This window comes from Tupaia chinensis, unplaced genomic scaffold (genome assembly GCF_000334495.1).
Source record: "Tupaia chinensis unplaced genomic scaffold, TupChi_1.0 Scaffold000628_1, whole genome shotgun sequence".
Taxonomy (NCBI): domain Eukaryota; kingdom Metazoa; phylum Chordata; class Mammalia; order Scandentia; family Tupaiidae; genus Tupaia; species Tupaia belangeri.
The window spans coordinates 3,556,558-3,566,951 of record NW_006160148.1 but is presented as its reverse complement, the minus strand read 5'-3'; positions in this window follow the sequence as shown (position 1 = coordinate 3,566,951).

The window sequence follows — 10,394 nt, the reverse complement described above, 5'->3', positions numbered from 1 at the left end:
TTGTACTCTCCCATGTTCGCCTGCCGTTCCAGTCCCAGACCTGGCGGCTTGCTTTCTCACTTTCCCTCTCTCTCACTCTGTCTCTCTCTGGTTACATTTAAATGAATAAATAAATAAAGTTAAATAAAATAATTCTTTTTAAAAATTCTTCTTTAAATTTGCTATAGGGCCTGTGCACTTACCAGGGAGAGAACAAAAGAGAGAGAGAAAGACCATGAGAAACGCCCCCTAGGAGGGGGCCCCCCTGCAATCCCTTCTCTTCCAGTCTCCTCTCAGGGTTTTGAGCACACTCACACACATGCCCAGTGTGCTTTTCAAGCCACTGGGTCCAGACTGGAACTGCGCAGTCAGCTACGTGGGATCTAGCTGCCTTCACCACCTCGCCACTGGCTCGCCCTCCTTTTATTCCTTTAGTTAGAGCATTTTATTTTAACTGGGAGTGTATAAATAGGATAGCTTATCTGTGAATTGCATCCCATTACAGAAAAGACGCACTGCGAGATATTCCTTATAAAAGTGGGTGTCGGAGTTGCTTGGACGGGGCTGCACTGCCCAGGCACCCAGTCCTACTCGCAGTCAGCATGCTGGCCCTAAGGAGAGCAGAGTGGGAGCAGGCAGCCCATGAGCCCAACAGCTTGCCCTCCAGCAAGGAGACAGAGAAGCAGGTCACCACCTTCGTCAGCCAGTTTCCCCACCAGGAAATGGGCTTACTGACCAGCCAGCTCCACCTGGTTTCCCACAGGTTAGGTGGGCTGCAGGAGCCGGTGGGCAAGGACAGGTTTCCTGGGCTGTGCAGCCCCTGTGGGAGTGAAGTCAGAACACGTGACTTGCATGCGCCTGGTCGTGGGCAGGTCTGTCCTCTGGTGCCTCTCCGTTTTCCACAGTGTAGCCTTCAGCCATCCTGGATCTCTCTCCATGCCTGTCTTCCTCTCTGATCTCCCTCTCGCTCCCCTCCCTTTTTTCTTTTCTTTTCTTCTTTCTTTTTCTTTCCTTTTATTTGCTACACAGTGCTCACCAGAAAGAGAAAGGGGGAGAGAGAGAGAGAAAGTGAGAAAGCACTCCCATGGGGGAGGGTCATGCCACAATCCCTTCTCCTCCATCTCTTTAGAATTACTTATTTAATTTTATCATTTTTTTAAATTTGCTATAGGCCACATATGCTTACCAGAGGAAAAACAGAAGGAAGGTGAGAAAGCAAGCCGCCAGGACCAGGACTTGAACTGCAGTCAGCCATGTGAGAGTCCAGCACCTTAACCACACCTGCACACCCCTCTCCATGCATGTTTTTTAAGCTGTCACATTTGGGACTCAAACTGCACAACTGGTCATGTGGGATCCAGCGGTCTTAACCACCATGCCACCAGCTGGCCATCTTCCCCCATTATTCACAATCTCTCCTCACTACCAAAAACAAAACAAAACAAAAAACTCACACCATATCTGTTTGAAACTTTTTCCAAGTTAGCCCTGTATCTGGGGAGGGTAACCATGTCTTGGATGCTATCTACCAGACACCGTTCACACACTGGATCTTCTACGCCAGCCCTGAAGGTAGGTGATGATGCCCTAAAGAACAGATGAGACCACTGACGCTCAGTGAAAGGCAGTGATCTGCACCTGGGAAGAGGCCAAGACCAGCTAAGAGCAGGAGCTTTGGACCACTGCAGCAGGCCTCCTTGGTTGGGAGGACAGGAGCCAATTTTTGTGACCTCGGGAGGGTTGAAAGTCCCACCCAGAAGTCTGGCCGTAGCTGCACTCCGCCACCCCTGCAGGATCTGGTCATCTAAGAATCCCCCTTCCTCTCTTCCTCAAGCATCCCTTCATGCACGTTGTGGACACTTACTGAGCTTCAGTATTTTTCCAAGCGCTGGGTTATGCAGAAAACAAAATCCCTGCCCTCCCAGAGCTTCTGTTCCAAGCAGGAAACAGAAAATAAATAAATAGGTAACCCCCAGCATGATAGGGGGTGTTGGGTTTTGTGGAAAGGGTAAAACCGAGGAGGATAGCCGGTGCGGGGAGAGAAGGGCCATTGCAATTGGGCAGTCAGAAAAGGAGGCCTCACTGAGAAGAGAACACTGAGGAAAATGCCTGGAGGAATGGAAGGAGAAGCCTGCGGGTGGGTACCAGGGAAGAGCCTGATGGGCAAGGCAACAGCCCTGGGGGAGCGTGCCAGGCACGTTTGAAAGCATCTCGGAGGCCAGTGGCTATGACGTCTGAGTGAGGGGAAGTGGAGGTCAGAGCCCTGTGGTGACTGGAAAGACTTCGGCTTTTACTTCAGGTAAGATGGAGGCACTAGCACAGCCCCTGTGGCATGACAGCGACACAGTGCCCTGCAAGGTCAGAAGCCACTCAACCAATCAGGGTTCACATAGGCACCCAATCCTGAGGAGCTGGAGGGCCAGGGCCAGGAGATCACAATGTCGCAATGTGATAGGACACTTTCGAAGATGCTGTTCTCTCCCTTGCATGTGTGCACACACACTATATCATTAAAAAAAAATAAGACACCATCTGGCTCATGTATGTGTGCTTTAATTCTGCTAAAGGGCGTGTGTGCTTGTCAGAGAGAGAGGGAAATTGAGAAAGCACCCTCCATGGGGGATGGTCATGCTGCAGTCCCTCCTCCTCCATTTTCCTCTCAGGATTTTGAGCATACACATACACTCACACACACTCACATCTCCAGCATGTTTTTCTTTTTTTTAATTTTTATTCATTTATTTATTTTAATTTAACCAGAGAGATAGAGAGAGAGAAAAAGCGAGAAAGCAAGCCACCAGGTCCAGGACGTGAACCATGGTTGGCCACGTGGGAGTGTCCAGCACCTTAACCACCACGCCACCTGCTGGTCCCTCCAGCATGTTTTTCAAGCCACCAGATCCAGGTCTCATGGTACAGTCAGCCATGTGGAATCCTTAATCATCACACCCTTACTGGCCCGGGTGTGTGTGTGTGTGTGTTTAATTAATTGTCAAAGAGCACATGTGCTTGCTGGAGAGAGAGAACAATCACACCCCCCAATGAAACACGGTCATGTTAAAATTCCTTCACTATTTTTCCATCCTGTCAGGATTTGGGGTGCATATATACATACGCGCATACACACACAGACACGGACACTCACTCCTGGTGTGTTTTTCAAGCTGCAAGGGCCAGGATTTGAACCACAGTTGGCCATAGGGGATCTGACTCCCTTAACCACTAGACCACAAGACCATCCCTGGCTGGTGTTTTAAGAGGATCACTCTGGCTTGCTGAGTTAGAAACAAACTGGAGAGGAGTCAGCAGGTGGCATAGTGGTTAGAGCACTGGACTTCCACATGACTGACTCCATGGTTCAAGTCCTGGACCTGGCAGCTTGAAAATCACAAATGTGAAAAGACACATTTGTACATGGCCAAAATTCCAGGAAAATAGAGAAGGGATTGTGGCGAGACACCTCCCAAGGGGGATTTCTCCTTTTCTCTCTCTGTGGTGAGCTGAGTGCATATGTGTGCATGCTCAAAATCCTGAAAGGAGAATGAAGGAGAAGGGACTGAAGCATGGCCATCCCCACCAGGATAATTTCTCATTTTCCCTCTCTTTCTCTCTCTGTTTGTCTCTGATGAGTGCACACGCCCCATAAACAATTTAAACAAAAAATAGAAGAGGACCAGAGAATGCATCCCAGGGCATTTCACTGTTGAGAGGTAGAACAGAAAACCACATAAGAGCCGGTTAATGAGGAAGAAAGCAGCATAGTGAAGTATTTCAGAAGCCAAGTGAAGAAAAGCATTTTTAAGAATTATTTTATTTGACTTTATTTATTTATTTATTTTAAATTTGACCAGAGAGGGGCAGAGTGTGAGAGAGAGAGGGAAAGTGAAAAAGCAAGCCACCAGATCTAGGACTCGATCCGTGGTCGGCCATGTGAGAGTCCAGCACCCTTAACCACCATGCCACCTGCCAGCCCCAAGAAAGCATTTTAAGAAAGGAATGATGACCTGTGTCACAGTCAGTTTGGAGGTCCAGTGAAATATGAAGTTCAAGGACCAGCAGTTAGTGCAATGGCTATGTCGCTGAACTCTCATGCAGTCCCAGATCCGGTGGCTTAAACTCATGCCAGGCGCATGTGCATGTGTGCCCAAGATCCCAAGAGGAGAATGGAGGAGAAGGGATTGTGGCATGGCCATCCCCCCTGAGGGGCTAATTTCTCGCTTTCTGTCTCTGTGTTTCTTTCTAGAGAGCCAGATCCCATGTAGCAAAATGTCCTTTGAATCTCAGACACAGCAGCTTCAAAAACAGACTGTGCATGTGTGCGTGCATGCCCAAAATCTCAACAGGATGGCAAAATGGAGGAGATTGGAGCAAGACCACACCCCATTGAAGCAAACTTTTTCTCTTTCTCTGGCGAGCACACGTGCCTTCCAGCAATTGAAAAGAAACAAAACAGAATTGACAATTAGAATGTGGAAAAATTGGACCATCAAGTGGTATGATGGTTAAGGTGCTGGATCTCACACAGCCAGCTCTGCAGTTCTAGTACCGGACCTGGCGGCCTGAAAAATAACACTGGGTATGTGTGTACATGCCCAAAATGCCAAAAGGAGAAAGGAGGAGAAGGAATTGTGGTGTGACTATACCCCTGGTGGGTGATTTCCCACACCTCACCCTCCTTTGCCTCTCTAAAGAGCCCTATAGCAAAAAAAAAAAAAAAAAATTCTGGGACTAGCAGTTAGCGTAATGGCTATGTCGCTGGACTCCCATGTAGTCAACCACAGTTCGAGTCCCAGACCCAGTGGCTTAAAACTCATGCCGAGCGCGTGTGCATGCGTGCCCAAGATCCCGAGAGGAGAATGGAGGAGAAGGGATTGCAGCATAGCCATCCCCTCTGGGGGGTGAATTCTCACTTTCTGTCTCTCTGTCTCTCTCTGTCTGTCTGGTGAGCACACACGCCCTATAGCAAAAACCTCTCCAAAAAAAAAAAAAAAAAGAACACTAAATAAATAAGTAAATAAAAAGAATGGAGGGCATTTTTGCAAATTATGTATCTTATTAAGCAACTTGTATCTATAATAGAATGCATAAAGAACCTTTACAAGCCAGCTGGGTGTTGCAGGGTAAACGTGCTGTTCAAGGAATGCAGATCAATGCAGAAGACTGTGACTTCCCTGATCAGCTTATACTTACTGCCATGCACACCCAAGATCCTGGTTAGGAAGGCTGAAAGGGATTTTGGCATGAGAACCTGTTGAAGGTGTTTGTCTTGCTCTCTCTGTCTATCTCCCTCTCTCTCTCACTCTCAAGAAAGAAATACTTAAAAAATAATTGGGGCCAGTAGGTGGCATGATGGTTAAGGAGCAGGACTCCCACATGGCCAACCTCAGTTCAAGTCCTAGACCTAGTAGCTTGAAAATCATGTCAGATACATGTGAGTGTATACCTAAAATCCTGAGAGAATGGAGAAGGGACTGTGGCATGGCCATCCCCCCTGGGAGGGGGGGGGGTGATTTCTCACTTTCCCTCTCTCTCTCTGTCTTTCTCCAGTGAGCACATACACACTATGGCAAAAATCTAAAAATAAATAAATATATATGTGGGACCAGCAGATGGCGTAGTGATTACATCACTAGACTTTCACATTATTGACAATGGTTTGAGTCCTGGACCCCATAGCTTGAAAATCATGCTGGGCACATGTGTATGCATACCCAAAATCCTGAGAGGGGACTGGAGAAGGGACTGCAGCATGGCCATGCCCCCTAGGGGATGATGTCTCACTTTTTGTCTTTCAGACAAGCACATCTGCCCTGGAGATCTCTCTTTAAAAAAAAAAAGAAGAAGAAGAAGAAAGAGGAAGGAAGAAAGAAAGAAAGAAACAGAGAGAGAGAGAGAGAGAGAGAGGGAGGAAGGAAGGAAAGAAGGAAGGGAAAAAGAAAGAAAATCGCGTCGGGTACATGTTTGTGTGCACCCAAAATCCCAGGAGGAGAGTGGAAAAGAAGGGATTGTGGCATGGCCATCCACCCCGGGGAGTGATTTCTCACTTTTCCTCTCTTTATCTCTCTGTCTCTCTCCTCTCTAGCAAGTGCACACACCTTATGACAAAAACCTAAAAAAAAGAGAAAGATCAGGAAAACAGAAGCCAGCAAGAGTAGACATTTTCAGAGTGTTGCTTTATAAAGAAATGGGGTAGAAAAAGAGGAAGACGTGGGTCAAGAGAGTTTTTTTGGTTTCGTTGTGTTCTTTTTTCTTTCTTTCTTTCTTTCTTTTGCTAGAGGGCACATACACTTGAAAGACTGAAAGAGGGAAAATGAGAAGGCATGCCCCGTGGGCAATGGTCATGCCACAATTCCTTCTCTTCTACTTGTCTCCCCTTTCAGGATTTTGAGCACACACACTAATGCCACTAGTTCAGGATTCAAATCGTGTGGTCAGCCGTAGGGGATCCAGCCTCCTTAACCACCATGCCTTTGGCAGGCTTTTGTGTTCTTTTAAGATGCAAAAAATTATCTTTTAATGCTGGTTGGAATAACCCAGTCATAAAGAGAGGAGATCTTGGAGTGAAGTCCTTGAGCAGGCAGCAAGGATCGGACCTGGTGTGTAAATGGAAGGACAGCTTCAGACAGGAGCACACAGGACCCACTGACAGTGGCTGAAGGTAGGCACAGGCCCAGGTGAACGGGAAGAGAATGGATTGAAAGTCAGGAAATTCTGACTACTTCTGTTTTCTTAGCGAAGTAGAAAACAAGGTCACTGGCTGAGAGGAGAAGGGGGAGGAGCTGTCAGAGAATTCGAAGTGAGGAAGGTGCACAAGGTGTGCAACATTGTCCGACAGGACCACAGGAGAGTGAAAAGGCTAGGTCATGTGATAGCCCTGCCGGACAGTATCAAAGCTCCTGGAAGATGCTGGGCAAGCTGGGCAAGATGGCAAAGTGAGGCCAGTCAGCAGGGCCGAGCTTCTCCCTGGCATTAGTCAGCAGTGTGGGATCAGCCAGGGTGTGGTTTCACCAGGTGGATACAATTTAATAAGAGCGGAGCAAGGGGGTTGAGGGTGTGTGCAAGGAGATAATTACAGCGGTGGCCCATGGAATCCAAGCTGATTAAGGAGGAAAGTCAGGACTTAAGGGAGGCATGGAACAGAGACAAAAATGCAACGGCCAATGAGTGGAAGGTCGTGGTAGGTCAAGGCACTAGTGGACTTGGGGTCACCGTAGAAGAGAGCAGGAGGGGCAAGAGGTGGTATGAGGATGATGCTTGATATTGAATTATGCAAGGTAGGGTACAATTAATGGTCACGCCGAGGCCCCTTACCTTGGACCTGAGGTAGGGTGGAGGACAAGAACCACAGGAGAGGGAACCAGCAGTTAGTGTAATGGCTATGTCGTTGGACTCCCACGTAGTCGACCACGGTTTGCGTCCTGGACCCGGTGGCTTAAAACTCACGCCGGGCGCGTGTGCATGTGTGCCCAAGATCCCGAGAGGAGAATGGAGGAGAAGGGATTGCGGCATGACCATCCCCTCTGGGGGGTGATTTCTCGCTTTCTGTCTCTCTGTCTCTGTCTGTCTGGCGAGTGCACGCACCCTATAGTGAAAAATCTCTCCAAAAAAAAACACACAGGAGAGAAGGTCCTGCTCCATAGGGAAGGGTCACCTCTGTGTAACTGGACACGCTAAGGCATCCTCAGAGGCAGGGCCTTTGATAAGGCCTGAGCCTAGGATTCAGCCAGACCTGGGGAGGAAGTCTTTCTTTCTAGCTGTGCACCTGCACAAATTACTTAGCTTCTCTGAGTCTCAGTTCCCTCTCCTGCTCTGTGAGGGATCACGCCTGTATCATAAGATTGTGTTCTGGAAAGTGAGTGCGAGACTGTATGCAGTGTCCAGTGCAGTTCCTGGCACACAGGGTACTCAGAGATGTGGACTGATGAGGACTCAGCGTGCCCAGTGTAGGGACCAAGACTCTCCCCAGACTCCTTCTTCCTTCCCACCACCTCACATCATAGATGGTGTGAATGGATGAGCTGGTTCCTACTTCAATCTCATTTTACAATGCAGGAGGAAAAGGCCCAGGTGGGAGACGTGATTTACCTGTATTTCTGAGACTCAGTTACCGTAGAGACTAAGTTCTCTTTTAAAGTCGCTTAGAGGGGCCAAGTGGTGTATCAGTGAAACGGGACACTCTGCAAGGCTGTCCCACAAGGCAGATTCCAGGCTTGTGCCTCCCTGAGTGCACCAGGCATGCAAACTGATGCTCATGACCCAGAGTGGCTGATGCTAAGGATGGACAGCAGCACTGAGATCCTGTTGAGTGTGCTGTATCTCTTATTCTTTCTGTCTCTTGCTCTTGCTCATGAAATAATAAAAACTTTAAAATCAGTTGGAGTCATAATTAAGATGAAAAATGTGTATGGTATTGGGGGAACCTCATGCAACATCTAAAGTCAGCTGGACTCTTCAGGATGGTTCCACTTCATTCACTGGGACAATTCGAAGCTGGTCTTGGTGAAATTAAAAACCCTACTGAGGATATCCCTGCTCTCTTCCAGCTTCCACCATCTCAAGACATCCACCTCCCCCCAGAACAGTGATGTTCAGGTCCTGTGATTGGACAAATACTGATTTTTTTTTAAGAATTATTTGTTTTGTTATTTAACAAATATTTATTATTTTCCAGTTTGATCAGAGAGAGACAGAGAGAGAAAGAGAGAGAGAGAGAGAGGGAAAAGGAGAAAGCAAGCCACCAGGTCCAGGACTCGAACCATGGTCAGCCATGTGGGAGTCCAGCGCCTTTAACCACCACGCCAACTGCTTGCTGGTCCTCCGATTTTTTTTTTTAAGAAATTTTTGCTATAGGGCGTGTGCACTCACCAGAAAGACAGAGAGAGACAGAGAGACAGAAAGCAAGAAATCACCCCCCAGGCGGAATGGCCATGCTGCAATTCCTTCTCCTCCATTCTCCTCTCAGGATCTTGGGCACTCACGCACACATAAGCCACCGGATCCAGGACTCAAACCAGTCAACTATATGGGAGTCCAGTAGCATAGTCATTACGCCAACTGCTGGTCTCTGGGCAAACACTGGAACAATCAACTTTGGGAGTGAAGTGTCACAGGGTGATTCACAAGCCATGAATTGGCCGATTGTTCTTTCTATCCCAGACAGAAGGAAAGCAAGAGGAAAACAGACTTAGAGATTTCTTCCTTGGAAAATGTCTCTTTTTTTTAAGTTTATTTATTTCATGAGTAAGAGAGAGACAGAGACAGAGACAGAGAGATACTCTCAGTAGGGTCTTAAAAGCCTCAGCCACCCCTGGGTCATGGGTATGTGTGTGTCTGATACATGCTGGGAGGTCCCTTGATGCAAACCTGGAACCTACTCATGTGAATCAGTCAACCTCAAAGAGGCTTTATCACCTGTACCACATTTTACCACTGCACCACCACCTGCCAGGGTTTTGTATTTAAAAACTTGACTCAATCCTCAGATGATACTGAAATTGAGCTGTGAAATACTGCTTTCCTTGACCAAAAATGAAGAGTCTTTGCCGAGACTTCCCCCTCCAGATTCATTTCTAGTGGCCTCTAAACACCAAGTGTCTAGATATGTCCAAATGAACAGGATCCAAACATGGGAATACGATTAGGGTCGGAATATTCATATAGTCCCACTGAACCTGATGCACAAAGACTAAAAACAGAGTGGAAGAGAGATTACAGATCACATCCTTCTGCACGCCTCTGAACACTCAGATTGAACTTCAAGAATTAGGAAGAAACACACCATCCATCAGATGACTAGAAGTCACCTCAAGGTCACAAGAAACATGGGAAAGCAAGAAAATACCTCTCCTCCAAGAGAAAAGAATAGCTCCTCTTCATCCTCAGACAGTACAATGAAACTCATGGAAATGTCTGATAAGGAATTTAGAATATCCATAATGACAAAGCTAACAGAGATAGAAGTGAAGAGAGACAATGAACTGCAGAAGAGGTGGGCGAAAGGAGCCGATGAGTTCCAAGAGGTGAGGAAATTCTTCCAAGATCTGAAAGAGGAAATACACACTCTTAAAAAGAATCAAATGGACCTGTTAGAGATAAAGGCTATAATACAAGAAGTCAAAATCTCCCTTGAAAGTATTAAAAGCAGACTAGATCATACAGAAAATTGAATCTCAGATGTAGAAGATAGAATCACTGGCCTAGAAAAATCCACCACAAAAACTGAGAAAATTGCCAAAAAAAAAATGAGAATAATTGGGACCAGTAGTTGGCATAATGGCTATGTCGCTGGACTCCCATGTAGTAAACCGCAGTTGGAGTCCTGACATGGTGGCTTAAACTCATGCCAGGCACGTGTATGTGCATGCCCAAGATCCTGAGAGGAGAATGGAAGAGAAGGGACTGTGGCATGGCCATCC